This window comes from Primulina tabacum, chromosome 10, assembly GCF_025594145.1.
Source record: "Primulina tabacum isolate GXHZ01 chromosome 10, ASM2559414v2, whole genome shotgun sequence".
In the NCBI taxonomy this organism is placed as follows: Eukaryota; Viridiplantae; Streptophyta; class Magnoliopsida; order Lamiales; family Gesneriaceae; genus Primulina; species Primulina tabacum.
The window spans coordinates 40,994,236-41,007,864 of NC_134559.1; the positions used below are offsets into that span (position 1 = coordinate 40,994,236).

The 13,629-nt window shown below is 35.3% G+C and overlaps 5 non-coding genes and 1 pseudogene across 5 annotated transcripts; 1 reads left to right on the forward strand and 5 right to left on the reverse strand.

The window, feature by feature from the left end:
* The first annotated feature begins 6,642 nt into the window (after positions 1-6,642).
* Positions 6,643-6,751, forward strand: LOC142513042 (small nucleolar RNA R71). The gene has a single exon (XR_012809009.1). It is a non-coding gene; the product is annotated as a small nucleolar RNA R71 (small nucleolar RNA).
* Positions 6,752-9,987: 3,236 nt separating this feature from the next.
* LOC142506615 (5S ribosomal RNA) lies at positions 9,988-10,106 on the reverse strand. The gene has a single exon (XR_012804902.1). It is a non-coding gene; the product is annotated as a 5S ribosomal RNA (ribosomal RNA).
* A 683-nt stretch (positions 10,107-10,789) lies between these two features.
* On the reverse strand, positions 10,790-10,909 carry LOC142507649 (5S ribosomal RNA). The gene has a single exon (XR_012805900.1). It is a non-coding gene; the product is annotated as a 5S ribosomal RNA (ribosomal RNA).
* A 407-nt stretch (positions 10,910-11,316) lies between these two features.
* On the reverse strand, positions 11,317-11,435 carry LOC142512593 (5S ribosomal RNA; annotated as a pseudogene).
* Positions 11,436-12,118: 683 nt separating this feature from the next.
* On the reverse strand, positions 12,119-12,237 carry LOC142509865 (5S ribosomal RNA). The gene has a single exon (XR_012808013.1). It is a non-coding gene; the product is annotated as a 5S ribosomal RNA (ribosomal RNA).
* Positions 12,238-12,920: 683 nt separating this feature from the next.
* LOC142516184 (5S ribosomal RNA) lies at positions 12,921-13,039 on the reverse strand. The gene has a single exon (XR_012811992.1). It is a non-coding gene; the product is annotated as a 5S ribosomal RNA (ribosomal RNA).
* Positions 13,040-13,629: the final 590 nt, after the last annotated feature.

A 13,629-nucleotide genomic window follows, 5' to 3' on the forward strand; every position in this document is an offset into this window, starting at 1 on the left:
TATTGATCAGAATATTAAAATTGACTTTTTTTTTCAAATAAAAATTTAAACATTCTTAAATAGATTAATGCATGTTCTAATTTAAATCTTTCAAACATGTAATGTATGACAATTTTTGCAAAAATTACTAAGATACAAATAATAAACATGATTTTATTTTAAAATAATATATATTATTTTTTTTTATTTATTTTTTTTTAAAATTTTTTTTTATATAAGTTTGTTCTCCCCCAATCAGAATATGACATTGTCCCTAATGTCAAAATAACTATTAATAAAGAGTACGTAATGAAAGAGATATCACCTGGAATTTTATTGAAGATAACAAACTGAAACAAACGCAAACCAATCCACGACTTTTGAATCAATGATCCAACTTCCTTTTCTTACTGCTTGATTGCGACCAATTGATCTTTGTTATCATCGGATCAGGCTTATGAACAAAAGCTTCCAAATCATCAATTAATTGGTCGGCAGTCGAAGCACAGATGAACATCCGTCGTGAATTTTCTGAAATGAAATTCTGTTCCATAGCTTAATCAAGAAATGTCAACAAACTGTCAAAATAATTATTGATATTCAACAAGCCCACAGGTTTATTATGGATATTAAGTTGTGCCCAAGAAACAGTGTGAAAAATTTCTTCTAATGTACCAAAACCACCTGGTAGTGCAATAAAAGCATCATAATTTTCAATCATTTGAGTGATTCTTTCATACATAGAAGAAACTTTTAATTCCTCCCCAATCGTAACACCTGTAATATTTCCTTCAGCTAAAGCTATAGGAATAATACCCAAAACCTGACTACCTCCAAGATGAGCAGATGTTGAAACAGATCCCATTAACCCAATATTACCTCCCCCATATACCAAGTGAGTTTTTCTCTCAGCCAATATTTTTCCAAGATTATTCGCTGCTTCTACAAACACTTCATTTTTTCCAGGACTCGGCCTACAAAATACACAAATATTTTTCAATGTTTGTGCAGAGGATCCAGCCATGTTTTTACTTTCTTTTTTTTTTTTCTGCGAAAATAGAGAGAAAGATGAGAGATTTTAGAGGAGTAATATGTTATCATGACAAAACTATGGGTCACAGCTGTAAACAGAATAAATAGTAAAAACAATAATGACACACGCATATAAACAGTAGTGTGATTGTGGCTCACAATTTTCCTCTGGTTTTACGTCCAGAAACGGCTTCAACGCCTTCTATGAGTCGAGAATATGCTTCCCATCCAATTTTCTTATAAATTGGCAAACAGGGTCTTTTTTAGTCGGATTCCCAAGACTATGACGCTCATCTTGGAATTGTTTCCATAAACGGAGAAGTTCAATATGCACATGTCCACTAGAATGCGTCTCAAGAGTCAATAAGATGTTATCTAAAGACTCCTTACTCAGCACATTCTTAATGAAACCAATTTTATCTTCTCTGTTATTTGAAACACATCCCAAAGATCTGCATCGTTTGTCACAAGTCCATCTTGCACACTTATGACAAACCCCTAAACTTTTGGCCCTTCGTTTTTTCGCATAAGTGCTTTTTCCTAATCCAGGCAAATACCGAATGAGCAATGATTGTGGAACTTCTCCTCCTAATCGGACCTTAGCTTCTATTACAAGACGAATATCTTCTGGAATTCCTTTTTGCATTAGCAATCTCAATCTTTCACACCTTCCTGCATAAATTTTTTTTAGAACATTTTCAGAAACAGAGGGAAAATATTTACAAATTTTTGAGAGAATTTCATCCATTTTGAAAAGAAATTATTTTTTTTTATTTTTGTATCAGCAATTGTGGGAAACTGATTTAACCGACTATGAGAGTCACGGAGTACCGTTATCCGCCATTTAACCGGGAAAATAAAAATATTAAGAAAACCTGAAATAAAAACAAACAAACTTAAATGCAACAAAAAAAAATCAAGGATCAGAAAGGGAAATAAACTCTTCTTGAAAGATTTCATTTTCTAAAAATGGTTTAAGCCTTTGTCCATTTACTTTAAAAATATCACCATTTTTAGGATTTTCAATATCCACAACTCCATAAGTATACACATGCTTTACAACATATGGGCCTGTCCATCTTGATCGTAATTTTCCTGGGAATATGTGAAGTCGAGAATTATAAAGCAAAACTTTTTTACCAATCTCAAAAGATTTTCTAAGAATTGTTTTATCATGAAATGATTTGATTTTTGCTTTATAAATCCTTGAATTCTCATACGCGTCATTTCTGAGTTCATCGAGTTCATTAAGTTGCAATTTACGCAATTTGTTGGCATCATCCATGCTTGAATTTAATGTTTTGATCGCCCAATAAGCTTTATGTTCCAATTCCACAGGCAAATGACAATATTTTTCATAAACCAACCTATAGGGAGACATATTCAATGATGTTTTAAAAGCTGTTCGATATGCCCAAAGTGCATCATTAAGTTGCAGAGACCAATCTTTTCTATTCGAGTTAACAGTTTTTTCCAAAATTTGCTTTATCTCCCTATTAGCTAATTCAACTTGTCCATTTGTTTGAGGATGATAAGGAGTAGTTACTTTATGAGTAATACCATATCTTTTCATTAATGAAGCAAATGGTTTATTAACAAAGTGAGTTCCCCCATCACTTATCATGGCTCGAGGAATTCCAAATCTACTAAAAATATTTTCTTTTAAAAATTTGATGACGATTTTATGATCATTTTTTCGACATGGAATTGCCTCTATCCATTTGGAAACATAATCAACTGCAACTAAAATATACAAGTATCCAAACGACAATGGAAAAGGTCCCATAAAATCAATTCCCCAACAGTCAAAGATTTCAATGATAGGATTCAAAGGCATCATGTTTCTTTTTGAAATCGCACCCAATTTTTGACAATTTTAACAGATCTTGCAGATTTCGTGGGTGTCTTTAAACAAAGTGGGCCAATAAAATCCACACTGCAAGATTTTTGCAGCCGTTTTCTTTGAAGAAAAATGTCCTCCGCATGCTTCTGAATGACAAAATTTAATGACACTACTAACCTCATTGTCGGATATGCAACGTCGAAAAATTTGATCTGGACAATACTTGAACAGATACGGATCATCCCAATAAAAGTTTTTACCTCATTCAAAAATTTTTTTTTATCTTGGGAACTCCATTGCGGTGGCATTTTTCCTGTCACAAGAAAATTTACTATGTTAGCAAACCAAGGTGTAGTAGTAACTGAAAATAGATGTTCGTCAGGAAAACTATCGTTAATTGGTGTCATTTCACAAGATGATCCTGTTACTAGTCTCGATAAATGATCGGCTACGACATTCTCGGTTTCCTTTTTTATCTTTGATCACAATGTCAAATTCTTGGAGTAACAAAATCCATCGTATCAGTCGTGGCTTTGCATCCTGTTTGGTCAACAAATATCTAATAGCAGAATGATCAGTAAACACAATAGTCGTTGATCCAATCAAATAAGAACGAAATTTATCTAATGCAAATATTACAGCAAGTAGTTCTTTTTCAGTTGTGGAGTAATTCATTTGTGCATTGTTTAAAGTTCTACTTGCATAATATATCACATAAGGCTTACCGTTTCTTCTTTGACCCAGTACTGCACCGACTGCATAATCACTCGCATCGCACATGATTTCAAATGGTAAAGACCAGTCAGGAGGTTGCATGATAGGAGCTGATGTTAAATGTCGAATAATTTTATCAAAAGCATTTTGACATTCTTGAGTCCACTCAAATGCAGTGTCTTTTGTTAAGAGGTTACAAATGGGTTTAGAGATTAAACTAAAGTCCTTTATAAACCTCCGATAAAATCCATCATGTCCCAAAAATGAGCGAATTTCTTTAATGGTTTTTGGAGGGGGTAAATTGGCAATGACATCAACTTTTGCTTTATCAACTTCAATTCCATGAGATGACACGACATGTCCCAAAACAATTCCAGAAGTAATCATGTAATGACATTTTTCCCAATTTAAAATAAGACCTTTTTCCACGCATCTTTTTAAAACTTTTTCCAAATTTTCAAGACAATTATCAAATGTATTCCCAAAGACAGTTAAATCATCCATGAAAATTTCCAAACAATTTTCAACCATGTCGCAAAAAATGCTTAGCATACATCTTTGAAATGTTGCTGGGGCATTGCATAAACCAAATGGCATCCTTCTGAATGCAAATGTTCCAAACGGACATGTGAATGTAGTTTTTTCTTGATCTTCGAGTGCAATGGGAATTTGATAATAACCTGAATATCCATCAAGAAAACAGTAGTATGGATGACCTGCTACTCTTTCTAAAATTTGATCCAAAAATGGTAATGGAAAATGATCTTTTCCAGTGGCGTCATTTAATTTTCTATAAGCAATACACATCCGCCAACTAGATGGGACTCGACTTGTTAACAATTCACCTTTTTTCATTTTTTATCACTGTGATGCCAGATTTTTTTGGAACTACTTGTGTTGGGCTTACCCACTTACTATCAGAAATAGGGTAGATAATCCCAACATCAAGTAGTTTGAGAACTTCAGTTTTCACAACATCTTTCATGAGTGGATTTAATCTCCTTTGTGGTTGTTGAGATGTTTTAGCATTTTCTTCTAAATGAATTTTGTGTGTGCAAATTAGTGGATTAATGCCCTTGAGATCTTTTAGTGTTCCAACCAATTGCATTTTTATGTCTTTTAAGCATATCAACTAATTTACCTTCTTGATCACTTTCTAGTTTGGAAGAAATTACCACTGGATATGTTTCATCTTCTCCAAGAAATGCATACTTCAATTCTTCTGGCAAGGGTTTTAACTCCAATATGGGTGGTTCGTCTTTGTTCTCATATTTTGCATCAAATTCTTTCTCTGATCCTGGTAACGAGTGATACCTGATAAAATCATCAAGATCAATTTCAATATTTTCTTTAACAATTTCAATTGAACAAATATCTAATTGATCACGAATACTACCTTCTTGAATGTTTTCTTCCACAAGAGTTTCAATAAGATTTTCAACTTCACTTTCATCTCCTTTGTCATGTGGTTGCTTACAAAGATTAAAAACATTGAGCTCCAAGGTCATGTTACCAAATGACAACTTCATTATTCCATTCCTGCAATTTATAAGGGCATTAGAAGTTGCTAAAAATGGACGACCCAGAATTACAGGAATTGCATTACAAGCTTTGATAGGTTGTGTATCTAAAACTATGAAATCGACAGGATATACAAAGTTATCAACTTGGACCAATACGTCTTCTATCATACCTCTTGGCACTTTAACATATCTATCGGCAAGTAAAAGTGTTACCGAAGTTGATTTTAACTCGCCTAGATTGAGTTCTTGATAAACTGAATATGGAAGTAAATTCACACTAGCTCCAAGATCAAGCAAGGCTTTTTTAATCTTTCGTTATCCAATAATACATGAAATAGTAGGACAACCAGGGTCTTTGTATTTCAAAGTATTATTATTTTGAATGATTGAAGTTACTTGTTCGGCTAAAAATGCTTTCTTTTTCACATTCAATTTTCTTTTCACAGTGCACAAGTCTTTCAAAAATTTGGCATATAATGGTACCTGTTTTATTGCATCTAATAAAGAATATTAACTTTTACTTGTTTAAAAATATCATATATATCAGAATTCAAATTTGATTTTTTTGTATTTTTCAATGCATGAGGGAATGGTGGTGACACTGTTTGTTGAACCTCCTCTTCGCAAGTTATGGGTTCCACTTCCTTACCCTTTGAAGTTGATTTATCATCATCTTCACAAGGTTCAAGAATGGATTTTTCCACAACCTTACCACTTCGAAGGGTAATAACAGATTTTACCTGATCCATCGGTTGAGTTCCAGAAGTTCCAGTTTGTGAATGATGATCCTTGGGATTAGGCAGAGGTTGTGAAGGAAATTTACCTTTTTCATGAACATTAAGTGCATATGCAAATTTAGCAAGAGTATCTTTCAAATCTGTCATGGTTTGAGCAGTTTGAGTATTGATAGACTCTTACTTTGCAATGAAAGAATTCAATGTATCTTCCAAATTTCTTTTAGGTGGAGGAACATAAGGTGCATAATTTTGAAAATTTTGTTGATTTTGGAAATGTGGTTGTGAAAATTATGCAGCATTATCATTCCTCCAACTAAAATTTGGATGATTTCGCCAACCTGGATTGTAATTTTGAGAAAATGGTTCAAAATTTGGCCTTTTGAAATTGTTCAAAACATTGGCTTGTTCATGGAGACATTCTTTAAAAGAGGGCAAAGTGGGACAATCTTTTGTAAAATGATCACTTGTATCACAGATGTGACACGCAATTTCTTGAACAGATTTTAATTGACCATTCTTTTTCAATTCAAGTGCCTCAACTTTTCTTGCCAAAGATGTAAATCTAGCTTGAAGATCATGTTCATCTTTGAGAGTGTACATACCTCCACCAGATGTAGGAGATTGAATCTTGTTTGATGGTTCGATTGTACCTATAGTGTCCCAATTTTGAGCATTTTCAGCTAATAAATCGAGATACTCAATTGCCTCATTTGGATCTTTATCTTCAAATGTTCCATTACACATAAATTCAACCATTTGCCTATCTTTAGGTGTTAAGCCTTCATAAAATTGAGAAACAACTCTCCAAATTTCAAAACCATGATGTGGACAAAGATTAAGCAATTCTTTGTATCTATCCCAACACTGATAAAAAGTTTCTCCTTGTTTTTGAGTGAAAGTAATGATTTGCCTTTTGAAAGAATCTGTTCTATGAGATGGAAAAAACTTTTTCAAAAATTGTTGTTGCAATTCATCCCAAGTTCGAATGGATCCCGATCTAAGATTTTGTAGCCAAGTTTTAGCTTTATCTTTTAAAGAAAAAGGAAAAAGCTTAAGTCGAATGGTGTTCATGCTACAATTTAGATCATTATATGTGTTGCACACTTCTTCAAACTCTCGTAAATGCATGTATGGATTTTCAGAATCTAAGCCATGAAAATTGGGTAAAAGTTGGATAATACCAGGCTTAAAATTGAAATGAGATGCATCAGGGGGAAAAATTAGACATGAAGGTGCACTAGTACGTGTAGGATTCATGTGATCTCTAAGTGTTCTTCGTCTATCATGATCATGTTGAGATTGAATTTCATCTTCATTTTCTTGGATGGGTTCTTACGCCATGTTTTGTAAAAATAAAGGGTTATTTCGAATGAGTCGACCACTAAGTGTACGTGACCAAATGCTCATGCAAATGTAAATGCAAAAAAAATAAAAACACACAAAAGCAATAAAAATTTAAATAAAGAAAAATAAATTATAAACAAAATTAAATAGACTTGAAATTAAATTATACTTCCCCGGCAACGGCGCCAAAAACTTGTTGCGACTTTGATTGTTGCACTCCCAAGAGCAGGTTGTCCACAAGTAGTATAATTCGGTGAGTCCGAATATCGTATCCACAGGGAAGCTAAGGTAATTACAAGTCCACTACAATGTCTTTTTGTTTTGTTTTTGTTTTTTGTTTCTTTTTAATTTTAATTGTTTGAATCTTTAATGGGTAAATTTTAATTGTTCAAATTTTAATTTAAGTAGTTGAGATTAAAGGATCCACTCTTGGTATTTTAATAAAGTTAACATTAACGAACAATATTGAAACCCACTTAATAAAATGGTTCCAATATATTAAATAATCATATTTATATTATGTTATATATTATTATCTTATAAGTATATAATATATACTAAAACTTATAAATGTGGTCAAGTATTTATTGTGCTATATATATTTGTAAACACTAAATCAAGGTTCCCACTTTAAATGGTTGGTAAAACCAAACTAACATTTAAATAGTACCAAGAAATTAATATTATGATATATTTATATATAGTAAATCAAGGTTCCCACTTTAAATGGTTGGTAAAACCAAACTAACATCTAAATGGTACCAAGAAATTAATATTATAATATATTCATATATAATAAATCAAGGCATCCACTTTAAATGGTTGGTAATACCAAACTAACATTTAAATGGTTCCAAGAATTTAGTGTAACATATAGCAACAATAAATCAAAACTCCCACTTATAAGTATGGTATAAAAATGCTTAAAGAAATAAATATAACATAAACAATAAATAATGATTAAATAATATAAAACATAAATTCTTACCTTTTAGTAACCTTATTATCATGCCAAGAGTTTCATCTTTTCATCTCAACTTTAGGAAGTAGCTATTCATTATTCAAAGTGTAAAACTTTGAATATGAAATTATCATGCTAATTATATTTAAATGAAGAAATAAAGGAAAAATATAGAGAGAAATATTATGAACTCAAAGGTTTGTTCATAGAATGAGGGATATCTCAATACATTACAATGCACCCCTATTTATAGCCAAATTTGGGGAGACAACCACAAATAAAATATTATTTTTTTACATAAAAGTCTTCATTGGTGTTCCAAGATATTATATTATATTACACATCACTTTTGAAAATCTTCTTCTTGGAATTTGCTTCTTCACATAAAAAGAAACATGTGGATAATTGAGTTGTCTAGTTGTGGTATTTTTTTAAAATCATTTGACCAAGTAATTTGAGAGATATGGTCAAAATACTAGAGTATGGTAAAACTGTCACTCCTTTGGTAACTTTATTTGTGGCTTAATTTGATCCCAATTGTGAGAGGATTTTTATCTCATGCTTGACACCAATATTGTAGATATTAACATCAACTTTTTACAGGTCCAAGAATCATCTTAATCCCATTTGCAACGCCAAGTTTATTCTTGTTTTATCGAACCTGTAAAAATAGTAAAAACTTGTAATTACACAACAACTTATATTTTATACAATTTATTATAAAACATATAATATTTAAACATTTAATAAAACAAAAACTATATATTTATATTATAAAACATTTAATTAATGTACAATTTTTATGTTTATCACACCTTCCAACCAGTTTATTGCTAGTCCCTAGCAATTTAAGCGTTAATAGCAATACAAAACATATTGATTAATTTAAATAGAAATGTAATCAAAACTATCTAAGTGTTTAAATTAAATTTGAAAACTGTCAAAGTTATATCAAGATCATCATAATTATAATTTATGAAATAATTTGAGATGATCAATTCAAAGCTTATTTCAGGTAGTTAAATGTACACGGCCTTCAGAAATTCCTAGTAAGAGTCTCAACTCCATATCCTCACAGGTTAATAAATGTTTCAATTTATGGCAACGATTTCTCTCATGGTGCATTAGTACTGGTATGGATCCGGTGCATTAGTACTGGTATGATCGCACCCGACATTGAGTGGGATGTTAATTCTTATATCCCTCGAGTACGTGTGGAGCAAGCGGCGATGGACAACACTCGGCACTGCTCAAGCCCAATCAGAACCCTGAAGTTAAGCGTTCTGGCGCGATGGCAGAGCTAGGATGGGTGAGCTCCCTGGCAGTCCTCGTGTCGCGACCGTTTACATAAATTTTGATTAAAACAGTCGAAATAATTGTTTTTAATGAGTTAATCGTCTCCGGAGTAATCTGCGTCATACCCTTCCGCACAGAACTGGCTAACGACAACAAAAATCTCTAAATGTTCCCAGAAAATAGAAAAAAAAACAGAAGAAGAAAATAGAGAACGTAAAGCTATTATTATGTCTGGGATACAATAAAATGGAACCGAAATCGAATTTCGGACTTCCTAAGCGAATTTCTCGAGGAAACGGCAGCTTAACAGAAGCGGAAAATCGCAAATTAGAGGGTCTTAGAGAAGGAATTCGGCTAAAATCTCGCCACCCCGTTGCGGAGTAATGAGTCTCGTTCGTTTGCCCGTTTACAATCAAATTAGGCTACAATTTTGTCCAAATCCGGCAGTGTCCGAGCTACGTTGATTTCACATGTCTTATCTGGTCCCGATCGAGATTAAGTTGATTTGAGCCGAAAATCGTCTGTCAACAAGTAATAAAAAATAGAAAAACACGAAAAGGGTCGCAACACGAGGACTTCCCAGGGGGTTACCCATCCTAGTATTGCTCTCGCCCAAGCACGCTTAACTTCGGAGTTCTGATGGGATCCGATGAATTAGTGCTGGTATGATCACACCCGACATTGAGTGGGATGTTTATTCTTATATCCCTCGAGTACGTGTGGAGCGGGCGGCGATGGACAACACTCGGCACTGCTCAAGCCCAATCAGAACCCTGAAGTTAAGCGTTCTGGCGCGATGGCAGAGCTAAGATGGGTGACTTCCCTGGGCAGTCCTCGTGTCGCGATTGTTTATGTAAATTATGGCTAAAACCGTCGAAATAATTGTTTTTAATGAGTTAACCGTCTCCAGAGTAATCTGCGTCATACCCTTCCGCACAGAACCGGCTCACGACAACAAAAATCGATAAATGTTCCCAGAAAATAGAAAAAAATTAAGAATAAGAAAATAACGAATGTAAAGCTATTATTATGCCTGAGATAAGATAAAATGGAACCGGAATTTAATTTCGAACTTCCTAAGCGGATTTCTTGAGGAAACGGAAGCTTAATAGAAGCGGAAAATCGCAAATTAGAGAGTCTTAGAGAAGGAATTCGGCTAAATTCTCGCCAGCTCATTGCGGAGTAATGAGTCTCGTTCGTTTGCCCGTATACAATCAAATTAGGCTACAATTTTGTCAAAATCCGGCAGTGCCCAAGCTACGTTGATTTCACATGTCTTATATGGTCCCGATCGAGATTCAGATGATTTGAGCCGAAAATTGTCTGTCAACAAGTAATCAAAAATAGAAAAACACGAAAAAGGGTGCAACACGAGGACTTCCCAGGGGGTCCACCCATCCTAGTACTACTCTCGCCTAAGCACGCTTAACTTCGGAGTTATGATGGGATCCAGTGCATTAGTGCTGGTATGATCGCACCCGACATTGAGTGGGATGTTTATTCTTATATCCCTCGGGTACGTGTGGAGCGGACGGCGATGGAAAACACGCGGCACTCCTCTCGCTCAATCAGAAACATGAAGTTAAGCGTTCTTGCGCGATGGAAGAGCTAGGATAGGTGACCTCCCTTGGAAGTCCTCCTGTCGCGATCGTTTACTTAAATTATGGCTAAAACAGTCGAAATAATTGTTTTTAATTAGTTAACCGTCTCCAGAGTAATCTGCGTCATATCCTTCCGCACAGAACCGGCTCACAACAACAAAAATCGCTAAATGTTCCCAGAAAATAGAAAAAAATAAGAATGTTTTATTTGGTCCGATCGAGATTCAGATGATTTGAGCCGAAAATCGTCTGTCAACATGTAATCAAAAATAGAAAAACACGAAAAGGTGTGCAACACGAGGACTTCCTAATGGGTCACCCATCCTAGTACTGCTGTCGCCAAAGCGTGCTTAAATTCGGAGTTATGATGGGATCCGGTGCATTAGTGCTGGTATAATCGCACTCGACATTCAGTGGGATTTTTATTCTTATATCCCTCGAGTACATGTGGAGCGGACGGCGATGGACAACACGCGGCACTTCTCTCGCCCAATCAGAACCATGAAGTTAAGCGTTCTGGTGCGATGGCAGAGCTAGGATGGGTGACCTCCCTCGGAAGTCCTCGTGTCGCGACCATTTACGTAAATTATGGATAAAACAGTCGAAATAATTGTTTTTAATGAGTTAACCGTCTCCGGAGTAATCTGCGTCATACTCTTCCGCACAGAACCGGCTCACGACAACAAAAATCGCTAAATGTTCCTAGAAAATAGAAAAAAATTAAGAATAAGAAAATAACGAATGTAAAGCTATTATTATGCCTGAGATAAGATAAAATGGAACCGGAATTTAATTTCGAACTTCCTAAGCGGATTTCTCGAGGAAACGGAAGCTTAACAGAAGAAAAAAATCGCAAATTATAGGGTATTAGAGAAGGAATTCGGCTAAAATCTCGCCAACTCATTGCGGAGTAATGAGTCTCGTTCGTTTGCCTATTTACAATCAAATTGGGCTACAATTTTTTCAAAATCCGGCAGTTCCCGAGCTACATTGATTTCACATGTCTTATCTGGTCTCGATCGAGATTCAGATGATTTGAGCCGAAAATTGTCTGTCAACAAGTAATCAAAATTAGAAAAACACGAAAAGGAGTGCAACACGAGGACTTCCCAGGGGGTCACCAATCCTAGTATTGCTCTCGCCAAAGCACGCTTAACTTCGGAGTTTTGATGGGATCCGGTGCATTATTGCTGGTATGATCGCACCCGACATTGAGTGGGATGTTTATTCTTATATCCCTCGAGTACGTGTGGCGCGGGCGGGGATAGACAACACGCGGCACTGCTCTCGCCCAATAAGAACCATGAAGTTAAGCGTTCTAGAGCGATGGCAGAGCTAGGATGGGTGGCCTCCCTGGGAAGTCCTCGTGTCGCGACCGTTTACGTAAATTATAGCTAAAACAGTCGAAATAATTGTTTTTAATGAGTTAACCGTCTTCGGAGTTATCTGCGTCATACCCTTCCGCCCAGAACCGGCTCACGACGACAAAAATCGCTAAATGTTCCTAGAAAATAGAAAAAAAATTAAGAAGAAGAAAATAGCGAATGTAAAGTTATTAATATGCCTGGGATACGATAAAATGAAACCAAAATCGAATTTCGAACTTTCTAAACGGATTTCTCGAGAAAACGGAAACTTAACATGAGCGAAAAATCTCAAATTAGAGGGACTTAGAAAAGGAATTAGGCGAATATCTCGCCACCTCGTTGCGGAGTAATGAGTCTCGTTCTTTTTCCCGTTTACAATAAAATTAGTCAACAATTTTTCCAAATCCGGCAGTGCCCGAGCTACGTTGATTTCACATGTCTGATCTGGTCCTGATCGAGATTCAGATGATTTGAACCAAAAATCGTCTGTCAACAAGTAATAAAAAATAGAAAAACACGAAAAGGGGCGCAACACGAGGACTTCCCAGGGGGTTATCCATTCTAGTACTGCTCTCGCCCAAGCACGCTTAACTTCGGAGTTCTGATGGGATCCGATGAATTAGTGCCGGTATGATCGCACCCGACATTGAGTGGGATGTTTATTCTTATATCCCTCGAGTACGTGTGGAGCGGGCGGCGATGGACAACACTCGGCACTGCTCAAGCCCAATCAGAACCCTGAAGTTAAGCGTTCTGGCGCGATGGCAGAGCTAAGATGGGTGACCTCCCTGGGCAGTCCTCGTGTCGCGATTGTTTATGTAAATTATGGCTAAAACAGTCGAAATAATTGTTTTTAATGAGTTAACCGTCTCCAGAGTAATCTGCGTCATATCCTTCCGCACAGAACCGGCTCACGACAACAAAAATAGCTAAATGTTCCCAGAAAATAGAAAAAAATTAAGAATAAGAAAATAACGAAAGTAGAGCTATTATTATGCCTGAGATAAGATAAAATGGAACCGGAATTTAATTTCGAACTTCCTAAGCGGATTTCTTGAGGAAACGGAAGCTTAATAGAAGCGGAAAATCGCAAATTAGAGTCTTAGAGAAGGAATTCGGCTAAAATCTTGCCAGCTCATTGCGGAGTAATGAGTCTCGTTCGTTTGCCCGTTTACAATCAAATTAGGCTACAATTTTTTCAAAATCCGGCAGTTCCCGAGCTACATTGATTT